The sequence below is a fragment of the Akebia trifoliata genome, chromosome 4 (genome assembly GCF_017979445.1).
Source record: "Akebia trifoliata isolate Shusen 1 chromosome 4, ASM1797944v1, whole genome shotgun sequence".
Classification (NCBI taxonomy): domain Eukaryota; kingdom Viridiplantae; phylum Streptophyta; class Magnoliopsida; order Ranunculales; family Lardizabalaceae; genus Akebia; species Akebia trifoliata.
In genome coordinates, this window is record NC_141378.1 from 32,989,703 (window position 1) to 33,002,450 (window position 12,748).

The 12,748-nt window shown below is 34.2% G+C and overlaps 1 long non-coding RNA gene across 17 annotated transcripts; it reads left to right on the plus strand.

Moving 5' to 3' along the window:
• Nucleotides 1–133: 133 nt before the first annotated feature.
• Nucleotides 134–10,621, plus strand: LOC147404757 (uncharacterized). Of its 17 annotated transcripts, none has more exons than XR_015177891.1 (11): nt 135–498; nt 811–887; nt 1,166–1,417; nt 3,484–3,584; nt 3,875–3,955; nt 4,144–4,161; nt 4,233–4,397; nt 4,509–4,556; nt 4,637–4,955; nt 9,044–9,122; nt 9,649–10,621. It is a non-coding gene; the product is annotated as an uncharacterized LOC147404757 (long non-coding RNA). The 17 variants fall into 17 exon arrangements; XR_015177892.1 differs by adding an exon at nt 3,690–3,753 and having other exon boundaries at nt 139–498; nt 3,917–3,955; nt 4,144–4,397; XR_015177894.1 differs by lacking the exon at nt 4,144–4,161 and adding an exon at nt 3,690–3,753 and having other exon boundaries at nt 139–498; nt 3,917–3,955.
• The last annotated feature ends 2,127 nt before the right edge of the window (nt 10,622–12,748 follow it).

A 12,748-nucleotide genomic window follows, 5' to 3' on the forward strand; every position in this document is an offset into this window, starting at 1 on the left:
CTTCTCTTCTCTTGTGAATCCTAACCAAACAGGAAAAACTTGATTTTTTCTCTTCTCTTCTCTTTCAATCCAAACAGGGTGAAGAGAAACTAGTCTTCTCTTCCCTTCCCTTCTCTTCCCTTAATGAGTTTCTCTTCCCTTCCCTTCCCTCAATCCAAACACAGCGTAAAAAAGGAAGAACCATAAGAGCTCGAGTAGGTTCGATCTTCCATCTTCACATTCCATCTTCGATCTTCACACAACCTTAACTCGATCTTCTCGATTTCCTTCTTCACAAAATCCTAAATCTAATTTCGGATTTGTCTCTCAAATCCTAAATCGATCTTCATGAAACCCTAAGTATCATTTAGGATCTGTCTCTCAAACACAAAATTGATCTTGTCGATTTCTCTGTTTTCATTGAGATTTCAATTTCAACATTGAAATTTTCAAAGAAGACTTCAATATTTGATCCCCGAATAAAAGATATTAGACATCGTGGATTTAAAGCTTGATCAGGTTTGATTTTGATAAAGTTCTGTGGATTGTGCTTTTTATTTATTTCTAGGAATTTTAGTGTTATTTATGGAATTCTTCTCTCTGAAGAAGCTTCATTCTACCTCTTTCCAGATCTAAACATAATTAAACTTTTTTATGAGAAGGAGAGGCAAGCAAATAATTCTACATATTGATATTTGTTTTGCTATCTCCATGTTTTTTTTTATTTTTAAAAACTTTCTTGGTATGAATATATTGTTATTTGTAGTTGAGTTAAAATTGTCTGTTTTTCTTTTTTGGATGATTCACTTGTTCTTTTTGTAATGGTTTCAGGGTGTTGTTTGAATTGATATGGAGGGACTATTTCAAGTTTCTATCAATGAAATATGGAAACTCTATCTTCCATATAGGTAACAAACAGATACCAAGTTTCTTACTTTTCACTAATTAATCATTAAAAATTAATATATAATTTTAGAAAGAGTTTAGTTGGTTGAACATGTCATTAAAGTTACTTTTCACTGATTAAGATAGTAAATAACAGAACATGTCTCGAGAATGTACTTTATTGATCATATTGGTTTTTCGTACTTTCTGTTATCGAAATGGAAATTACATTGATCTATATTTAAACTTAAATGCAATTTTCAATTTTTTTTTCTTTCCCTTATGATGAAACATTTTTCAGGTGGCCCAAGAAAAGCGGAGTCTAATTGGAGCCACAATCCTGTTTTATTTGAATCTTGGCGAGATGGCCGTATAGGGTAGATTAATCATTGCATATCTTTTTTTATCTTTTTAATTTAATAATGACATATTAAAACTATCTTTGATCCAAAAAAAAAGAAAACCGATTTTGTTAAATTTTAGGTACCCTCTCATCGATGCTAATATGAAAGAATTGTCCACAACTGGTTTCATGTCGAACCAGGGATGCCAGGTAAATTTGTGTCGATTGAGGAATATTCTTATATCTTTCTCTGCAAATAATGACATTGAGTGTGTGTTCTTAAATACTGAAACTTGGGTGCATCTTAGCTTCGGCTGCAAGGCCTTAGTTAGACTTTATCTCTCAAAAGTATCATACAATTGGATGATTTTTAATTTTGGAAACCTGCCCATTTACATTGGTGGACTAGAAATCTTTTATCGAGGATTTCGAATTTTATATCGGTGTTAAACCCTCCGAACATGTTTTAGTAGATAGTGTTTTGATCATCTCCATCAGTGTCTTGGTTATGTGAGAGATCTCGTAAAGGTAGGTTTTGTTAATTGGTTCAAAGTTTCTGTATTTGCAGAATCTCCATTTGATGCTGGATAATAGGACAAGTAGGCTTACTTATAAAACTAAAGGAGGGGTAGGTTTTTCTTCCTTTGTCTTCCCTTACTAAAAGAAACTAGTGCTAGGATTTGGATGCTAATGGGATGAGTTTAAAACTAAGTTAAGGATAGGGTTTAGGGTTGGGTCTTTGGAATTAGATAAACTAAACAAAATAAATGTGGTGTCTACAAAGGGGACCAATTATGAGGTTAGGATAGTACAAAATGTGGTGCCTACAAGATGATAGTTGATAAATTCCCAAAGTATTAATTTGGTAGGTCTTAGGGAAAAAATCCAAGCAAATATATTGACAACATCAAGGATATGTATGTTGGAGTCATAACTATTGTTATGACAAATGGTGGTAAGATTAGCAAGCTTCCAATTACCATCTGTTTGCACCAAGAATTTGCACTAAACACGTCATATCTTTTTCAACTTGTTATGGATGGATAACTTGCTCATATTCAAGGACAAGTTGAGGTATATATTATTTGTGGATGATGTAGTGTTGGTGGATAAATCTAGAGGAATAAATTTAGCACTAGAATTATGGAGGGAATATGAATACATAAAAAAAATAAGGGTTTAAGATAAGTACACTAAGATAGAATCTACACAATGAAACATTAGTCAATTCACTGCTAGTGACGAGTCACTAGTTAAGATTGATGGACGAACAACATCCCAAAGAGATAAATCCATTGTTTAGGTTTAGTTATACATAAAAATAGAGAAATTGGTGAGGACTTGACCTATGGAATTAGTCTTGGGAGGATTAAGTGGAAGAATACTTTTGGAGTTATGTGATCGAATTGTACAGCCATTTCTTGAGTGTTATGCGTTCGATATGTACCACTCAAACAAGAGGGAAACATTTAAAAGACATTATTTAGATCAGGCATGCTTTATGGAGTTGAATGCGGGCTGTAAAGAAACAATACGTTCATAGAATGAACATTGTAGATATAAAGATGTTGAGATAGGTGAGGTAGTCAAGTCTATGAGTGTAATACCATAGTCCTGAGATCAAAATTGCCCCTTCACCTGCTTGCCATTAAAAAAAAATTGAATATGGTTATACATTTGTGTAGACTCCTAAATAGTTGACTAACAACATTATGAAAGGGTTAGAAAAGATGATTTTAATAAAGCATGTAGTAGTTTATCTTGTGTTGAGTTATAAAGGAAACATAGGTATATGTAGTTATAGGGCATTTACACTTTGCCTTATGTAGCTAACATAATTTTGCTATGATCATTTCTAGAGTTGTCAGGCCTTTAGATAATTGGGTCGTGTAAAAAAAATACAGTTAACAGTCATTTTCTCATTCTTTATGATAGTTTAGGATAATTTCATGGGCTAAGGATGCGTTCCACGCTTCTTTTATAATTTCCTAAAGTTTCAATAAAGAATTTCTTAACAACTACATTATTTCCACGATGTCTCCGTCATTTCTTTTAAATGGAGAAAGTTAAGGTAATTTCTTACTCTAGAGGGGTGTCCTTGAAGAAGTTGAAGGAAGATAGATGAAGCGTTGGAAAGATGGTCTGATGGGTTAGAAGTATTCATATAGATGCAATTTTAAAAGAGATGCAATTTTTTCTTACTAGTGTAAACAATATTTGTTGTCCATAAGACTACCCGAAACTGAAGTAGACACCCCTTCCTGTGTTTGGTTTAGGGATATTGATTTTAGAAATTATTGTTGTGGATGATGGGAGTCCTGATGGTGCTCAAGAAGTTGTAAAACAGTTGCAGCAACTCTATGGAGAAGATCACATAGTAAGTGTTATACTTGGGCCTTTAATTTTTTTGGGTTGGTTACCATTTGAGTAGGTTTCTTTTTCTATCTTTATTTTTCAAATGTTTCATTTTAAATTAAATCAGGATTCTTCCCATTCTTCTTGATGTCTAAGGCTTGAATTGGAAAAGCTCACTCTTGTCTACCTGCGTATGTACAAGGATATTTATGCCATGCTTTTATCTGCTATTACCTCTATAATATATTGTACAAATGCACATACTATGCTTAAACAACTCTTTAGCTTTATTGGGTTTTTCTTATTGATCAGTTTTCTTTTCATTGTTGTTCATATGATGGGGAGGACCAGCAGATACTTTGAGGAACTAGATGTCTTATATTCTTTTTTAAGGTACTATGCGCTTATACTCAAATGCTTTTTAGTGGTTTTGATCTCTTTTACTTGTGAATTTATAAAGGTAGATGGAGAAAGATTGCATGATTTTGTAATGGTTAACTTTAAAAATCATACATTTTCCAAAGGAGAAGAGATATGCAACTGCACCTTTGAGGTTTTTTGGCAACATGGACCCAATGCAGGGACAAAGACTTTGATAGGTGTTGAACACATATGCTTACTCCAATCTCCAAATGCATGTATTGATCCAATCTTGGATGCTTTTTTGAAGATGTCTAGAGAGAAACTTTCGGTGGCTTCACATAATCCTGGTTTCATCTCTAAAGATGACGTTTCAGTTGGCGAAGTTGTTATCAGCCATAAGCGAATTCATGACTCAACGGTTGAATATAAGTCAAGATCACTTCATTCTAAACCCCAGGCATGCCATTCGGAGGTAACTCACGTAAAGTCATTTTAAATAACACTACTAGTTTTGAAGATTTTGTATGTAGAGCTAAAAATCAGGTTCTGAAAGTGCTTATTGCTAGCTCTGCTCCATTTGTAGGAAACAAAAGTTCTAAGCGGTCGATTAATACAACATAGATGTATAAAGGTTTGTTACTTTTCATCTGTAAATCACTTACTATTACTAGTTAGAACATAATGATGTAATTCTTTTGTTTGGAAAAATAGGGCGGAGTAATAATCATTGGGAAAGGGCTGGGCAAGATGTAGACTTGGGAGGAAAATCTGCTCCTACTGAGAATCATAGAGAAACTGGCGATTTCCATTATATATTGATCGATAATTTAGAGAAGGATTAAATTGCTTCAACTATTGTGGGTTTCATTTATAAGCATACTTCTATTTCATGTCAAGCACATGTTTTCCCTAGCTTGTCATTAGAATCATATACAAGGGGGATTGTTGTTGCAGATAACCAAGAGAAGCTCTAGAAGTTATTTGACTTCATAAACAATTCTTTTCATATCATCTTGTCCTTAAGAGGAAGGTATATATTTTCACTATTTTTTTATGTTTACACTAGAGTGTTTTCTAAGTGGTTGGGCCAATATCTATTGCATTTGTTTCATTTATTGATTCAGTTTTGGTATGAATTTCTTATTGCTTTTGACTCTTTGATGAATAATGATTTCCACAATAGTTATGCATTTAACGTGAACTTGTGGTGGTTTTAGTTCTAGTTTACTTAAGAACCTCCTTGTAGTGAGCATGTTAAACTCAATTATTGAATTGGTTTTAGGTCTATTGTGATTAGAACAAAACCATGTTAAATATAGAGTGAGAGGCGAGAAGCAGAGTCCCAAAATCCAGTAAAGTATTTTAGTCACACTGCTACAATGAATTAGACAACACTGTTTTTGTGGCGTCCCGCCAAAGGCTAACACAAATCCCAAGGCCAAATCCCAAGGTACTAGGTGGCACCTCGAAATTTCGGCATGGTCTCCTCTGTTTATGTTAGCGTTTCACAGAACTCAAACTTGATAAACCAATTTATAACAAAACCTGTATATAAAAATGTAGATACAGGAAAATAACAGTGGAAGACTAATTACATCTAACATGTAAGTAGATCAGAGTGCAGAAGATTTATCAATATACAGGCTTACCAAAACACTCTCACTCTAACATAGGCCTAAACTCTCAATCTAAAAACTACATACATCCTGGATGAAACTGACTACACAAAAGGGATGTGGCCCTAGTGCTCACCAGGTAATAAACTCTGATCGTCGATCTGATCGACCAGATATTCTTCAATTACTGACTCTACACCTGCCTCGATAGCTGCAAGTGCTGAAACTAAAAAAAAAAATAGGAAGGAAATGGTGAGTAACAATGGTTACCCAGTAAGTCCACAACCAATTCCTACTAATAACCCTTCCTAAGCATGATCGAATAAAGCATACTGAACATTTTAATACATGCAAGGTTTTACAAGATAAAATATGATCAACTGGTACATATAGCTAGGGATGAGAAACTAAACAGTTTAAAAATTACACATAATATCAATCATCCATACTCATTATACATTTTCCATTTTATGCAAATAATGTTGACAACATTGAAATAATGGACATACTTCTCAGTTTGTAATTCGAAATATAACGACATATACATAATACAAATGGTGGAGTATTGGAATTAAAGAGTTGGGATTCACGACTGGATCGCTCCCAGTCAGGACATGATATTCTCCAATAACATCGTAGTTCGTGATTTTGTGGTTGGTCGTGTCTACCACGCTTGCGGGACTATTTATCTGGCTCAGGCTGGCCGTTTGACGTGACCGTAAGCAATGAGTCTCTTTTCGATGTGTCAGAACATTCGACTACTACTAGATTATTAGTGATCACTGACTAATCATCTTCGTCTATGCCTATTAGGCGTGCATGTGATTCCCAAATGACACTCTACTCGTATACGACCACCTTTACAATACACGTTCATTGGTAAAGATAAGAAAGGAATAAACCCGGATTCCAGTTGTGACTCCACTCTCATACGTGTCCCATACCACGTATGAGTTTGGTGGTCCCTACCGTACATCCCAAGATAGTGTACCCCTCCGGATGATGTGACACACTATCCCTTCAGGCATTCACAAACCCTTTAACAACTCACAAAATAGCTACGTATATATATGATTTTTTCATTTAAAACAAAAGAGAAATTAACAGAACAGGGTTGAGAATGGATATCCAGTTCCTACCATGCAACTGTGGCCACCCGGCCTAAAAATAAACAATAGTACTCAACGCACGTGCTAACATAATCGGAAATAAACATGCAACCCTTTCATTAATAACCTGAATATCCTTTCACCAACCTACACACAACATACAATGTAAAATGTAGACATCTCGAGTGTGATTATGACATTTTACCGTTCATTCCCTTTTCTCATTCTCTCGACATTCTCACTTTTCATCTTTTCAAATCAACCATCCATTTCCAATCTTTCAAGGTCATTCTTTTGGTCTTTCCATTGAAAACCATCAAAGTTTATTAAAAAACAAGGTCCCGACGATGCACGAGACCAAAACTGTTAAAAATAAGGTAAGTTGGTGAAAATGTGGCTAAGTGTCGGAAATTCAATTTTTCAAAGTTCTCGAAATTGAAAACGGATTTTTTGAAATGAAAGTCTCGATCATGAAATTTGACACCATATAGTTTTTGTAATCTAATTCAAAGGAATGCGAAAGTTATTTCATTTTGAAAACTTGCCGAAAACGTCGAAAATTACGTTTTGTTCTTGAAACCAAAATTCAAATTTTGATCCTTTGAGATTTTGATCTTAAAACCATTCCCGTTATTCCGAAATGGGGGGTAAAACCTTAATTTCATTAAAGAACTTAAAGTAAATGGAAAGTAAAAATTAAAGAGGACATTTACTTTAATGTTTTTAATGAAATGAAGGGTGGGAAATCAAGTTTAAGGTGTGAGGAAGTCAAGCCAAGAGTTAGAGTCTGTTTCTGACTCAGAATAGTGCTGTTGGCAGCAGAACCTTGTTCTGTCGGTGGAACCGATGGTTCCTGCCAACATAAGAAAATTTTCGGCAGGTGCCGGTGGCACCGACCCTTCCTGCCGACAGCCTGAACTTCACTCGCGATTGTTTTTGGGTTTTTCGATCCCTTCTTTGGATCTTTGTTCCATTCTTCAAATCCCTCAATCCACCTACGAATTTAACATTTAAAACATAGATTAAACACATCAAATCCTTATTTCTAGCATGAATTTCAATTCAAATAAAGATTTCTATGATTTAAAACAAGCAACACATTTTTAACAAAATCCCTAAATGCAAATTTCATAAATCTAAAGCTACCAATAAGAATTGGAAGTCCCTTACCTGGTTGTGGACGCCAAGGATACAAACTAGCACTACAACTCAAGGTTGGATGGCTCGAGAGTTGAGGTTGGGCTGACTTGGATGCGAAACGAGCGAGGATTTGCAAGGTATCCGACAATGACGTTCTCATTCTCCTCTATAATGAAGTATAGACCTAGTTCCTAACTCGATGAAACCCTCGGATGGAATGTGTTGAGGTTTACTCGAGTTACCCGGCAGGTTTTGATGGAGGATGGAGAAAACGAACAAGAATGGGTAAGTAAAGATGGTGAAGTTGTAGCTTTCGACGTGGTCAACAACTTTGTCTTCTTCGTCGAGGTTCAACTCGGCTTCGTTTGCGCACAAACTTGATGGCAATGGGTCGAAACCCTTGGATTGAAAGTGGCTGTCATTTGGGGTTTCTTAGAGAAGGAGAAAAAAATGAAATAAAAGAAAATTAGACTTTTCTTTTATAACACAGCTAAGGGCATACTTGTAATTTTCCCTCATTTCTAGTTTCGATCATAACTTAACTATTCGGATTCAGAAAATGACAAGCGATTATACCATTTCGAATAATTTTTCGTTGCGAACCTAACGGTGTTATCAAATCTTTTCGATTCTTGCTCTAATGAAATTCCACTATTTTGGGTCTCACTTAACACAAAATTCGAGGATTTTATAACTTTTTCATCCGAACTCGAATTCAAACTTGCTTACATGCTAAAGTATATATTACGATCATTTTGAAACTAATGGCAAAGTTGATTTTCCTTGAAATTAATCGTAACAAGATTCGAGTATTTTACTCTAAGTCTCTCCTTCGATAGTTTCTTCCAAATCTCGCCATTTAATTTCCTCGAGATATGAGTTGAAAATTCGGGGTGTTACAGTTTTTCTTAATTTTTGTTTGTTTAGGACCTATTGCTGAGGTTGAACCTTGGGAACATTGCCCCGATCCTTGGACAGACTTATAAGTTCGTATAGTAGAACTATAGCTAGCCAAGATGAATAAAGAAAGAAAGAAATGAACCCTAAGGCAACCTTTGTTGAATTCACACACTCTAATATCGGTGATTTTTCAATAACGCAAATTTGCATTCCTTTTGTAATGCAAGTATTTCAAAACCTACAACGTATTTTTACTTCTTATTATTTAATAATTGTGCCACCCTTTGAATATCATAATGTTCTCATTATTCAATGACCAACTAAGTGTTTATGTTATTATTCATTGTATGCAGACCATGGATGATAATTGAGAAGAAATTAAGGTGTGGTACAGTTGCAGGAACATTGGGGAACTTCATGCCAAATTTCGAGGTTAATTTTGAATTATTGTCTTCGTATCATAATAGAGGATTCCTAAGATGATAAAACCATTTGCCACCAAACCATGTTTCTTGCATGGATACGCCATACTTGGTCAAGTAAATGATGCCCATTTACATTGATCTTTTGAGTCTGAAAACCCTCGTGCTTCAATCTGCACATTATTTATGTTCCACCCTCTTTTTTTTTTCTGTCTTCCAATGAGCATATTTGCATATTCTAGCTAGGGAACTTCTAGTTTATATTACTACATGATCTAAATTGGGAGTTTTGGGGGTGAAAAGCAAAATCACAACAATATTAATAATAATAAGTAATAGATCATCGTTGTCGTCATCATCATCATCAAAGACTTATCCCAAAAATTGGGGGTTGGCTGAACAAATCTTGTTCCTCCATTAAATTCTGCTTTAAACTATGTCTTTTGTAAATTCAATTGTGTTAATATCCACTTTAACTACGCTAATTCATGCCTTTTTTGGCTTTGCTCTCACTTTTCTGAATTTTCAACTTGTAGGTTAATCACTAGCATTGGAGGAAAATAAGATAATGCAACCTGCCAATATAACATAAGGACAGATGTGAATGCTCTCACAAATATTTGAAGAACTGGTAATGAATTGAGGTAACATCTCTGATTTTACTTGTAAATCAAGGAATGCTTAGGTTAAGGATGTACACATCTCCATATTAAAGGGACCACCATAACTCTGTGATAGCATGCTCTCACATGACCCATTCAACAATGGAGTTATATTGTGTTGGTGGGACTTATCAATAGCAAAAATATTGAGTTTCTAGAAGATTTTGAGTTTCGAATCATCATCAAAGCCTAATCCCAAATTTTGAGATCAAACTTGAAATTTAAACTTTAAGATTTTAAATAACACTGACAGTTAGGCTTTAAAATCAATATTTTGGAAAATGTTACGTTAACATTTTTTATTTTTAGAATGGTAAAAATTGTTCCATAATGTTAAAGTGGTCCATATTTCTGAAATAAAGAGCATTCATTATATGCAATAAAATGGGTATGACACCGTTTTATTTGACATTTAACCATGTAGACCCTATGTCCGAGATATGGGGCATTATATGGTTATGAAACCAATTGTAATAGTTGACATACAACCTTATAGAGTTTGGGTGTTGCAATTATAATGCCATTTGAATGTACCTGATACTTGTTCATTTATCGTTAATCCCTATCATTGTGCTTCTGATTCACATTCTCTTCTTACATATTGCTTTTTTTGTTTGTGTTGAACTTTTGAGCTGTAACAATTACTAATTTTAGGAAAATCAGAGAATTGCAAGCTGGGTTTAGTGGAGTGCATGAGAGACATCATTTTGGCAAATCAAGGAAGGGTTTAGAGTTTTGTTCCCCATCGTACCTATGACTCATTTTTAATTTTGGATTTGTAAATTATGACTCATTGTAACTCTTTTTGTGTATAAATTAATGTGATAGAGAACCTCGATGTTTTTTATTTGGGTTTATTTTGACCGCGGGTAAAAATAATTAAAAATTAATTAATTAAATTTTTTTTTTAAAGTTTAGATATCAATTTGTAACCGATACCTAATGTCTCAGACTTAGGACATCAGTCTTATAGACATCAGATTTAAATCTGATGTCTAGGCAAATCTAGGAAGGGTAAAAGCTAGAGTTTTGTTCCCCATCGTAATTATGACTCATTTTTAATTTTGGATTTGTAAATTATAACTCATTGTAACTCTTTTTGTGTATAAATTAATGTGATAGAGAACCTCGATGTTTTCTATTTGGGTCTATTTTGGTTGCGGGTAAAAAAAATTAAAAATTAATTAATTCTTTTTTTTAAAGTTTAGATATCGGTTTGTAACCGATACCTAAACTTTCTAACTTAGGACATCAGTCTTATAGACATCGGATTTAAATCTGATGTCTAAGATATTTTTTAATATATAAATGGAGATTTGGAACGGTTTTAAGCTATTTCAAATCGGAGTTTTGGAACGGCTTTTAACTGTTCCAAATCCTGAGATTTAGAACAGCTTCCAACTGTTTAAATTCATTAACGACGCCTCTATTAAAGACGGTCAGTAAACCGTTTCATACTGGCTTAGGAACAGTTATAAACGATACCTAATTTCCATATTTGTTGAAGTGCAAAACCACGTAGACACCTAATGTTGTTAGAGGAATGAGACACCGTTCTAGATCAAAACTCTAAAATAAACTCAAATCTAGTAGATTACCAATATGACTCAGGAAGAAGATAACTTCATGACCAAAACATCCCATAACACTTCCATCTAATGAAGAACATAATACTTGAGACTACAACATTTACTCAAAATGGACCAATATATCTTCATAGCCTCGGCTGGTCATGAGAGTAGTATCACAAGACTATGCATATATTAGTAGCTTTATTTCAATCCATCATCCCAATCCCCTTCTTACCAGTCGTTAAGAGTTGATATACTTGTTCATAATCTCGAAGAGTTTAGAACCACATGAATGGAGCCACACCAACAAATTAGTTATCAAATTTCAGATAAAGCACAACAAATTCTTTACAACTAGAAAATTGTGTGCACAAAATAAAAAAGATGAAATTCAAAATTCAGATGACCATCATAAACTAGATTTCTTAAAGGGACATATGGGGAGAAACATCCAATAATCGAAAATGTGAACCGAGAGGCAAATTTTATGAATAATCAAAAGTCTTTATAATGCTTTCATTACCTCAACTAATAGAAAATAAAACCATATTACCTAATTATTAACAACCAAAGGTCACTCTTTAACACTTTCAATGCCTCTAATTATAAGAAAACAAAACCTTAAGACTATAAGGTAATGATTAAGTAACAAATCCCAACAATCTATCTAACAATGATCAAACTACCTCCTACATTTCATCACTGTCATTGAGCTGAAATTTCTAATCAATTTTGAGTCCTAAAACATCAAATTTTCAATTGAAGTCTCGAAATAGTTTTACTTGCCACGATGAGCTTCCAATAACTATGATGACTTCTTAGTTGAACATCTATGTAAGTAAAAATTACTAACCTAATTGTTGTGTTCCTTTAGAAAATATCAAAAAAGTCCAAAGCTATATCTCAATTATATTCACAACATCTTCTGTTGTCGTGAATGTTGCGATCAACAATTCTACTACACAGAACCAACCAAAGTGATCGGTCAAGATGAAAATGCAATGAAAGAAGGGAAAAATAATGGATCAGCCTATCAAACCTAAATCTTCAATCCAAATCTAAATATCGAATACAATATATATAAAGAAAAGAGGGTTTAGAGAGAGTACCTAGCCCGAAGTTGCAATGATTCCCGACTTGTCACGTGAGGTGATGCAGCAGGTGATCGTGCCTTTGTGACCAATGTGATCAAGAGATGAGAGATCACTTCGAGATATCAGAGATACGTAGAGAGATCGATAGATCACTTCGAGAAATGAGATATAAGATACAAAAAGAACGAGCATTAGATCTAGATCGAAATCGATCGATCAAATAGTGTGGGAGATGAGATCTGTCGAGAGAGAGAGAGAGAGAACGAGAGATCGATCAGCTAAAGGGGGATATACGATCGATTGAAGGAG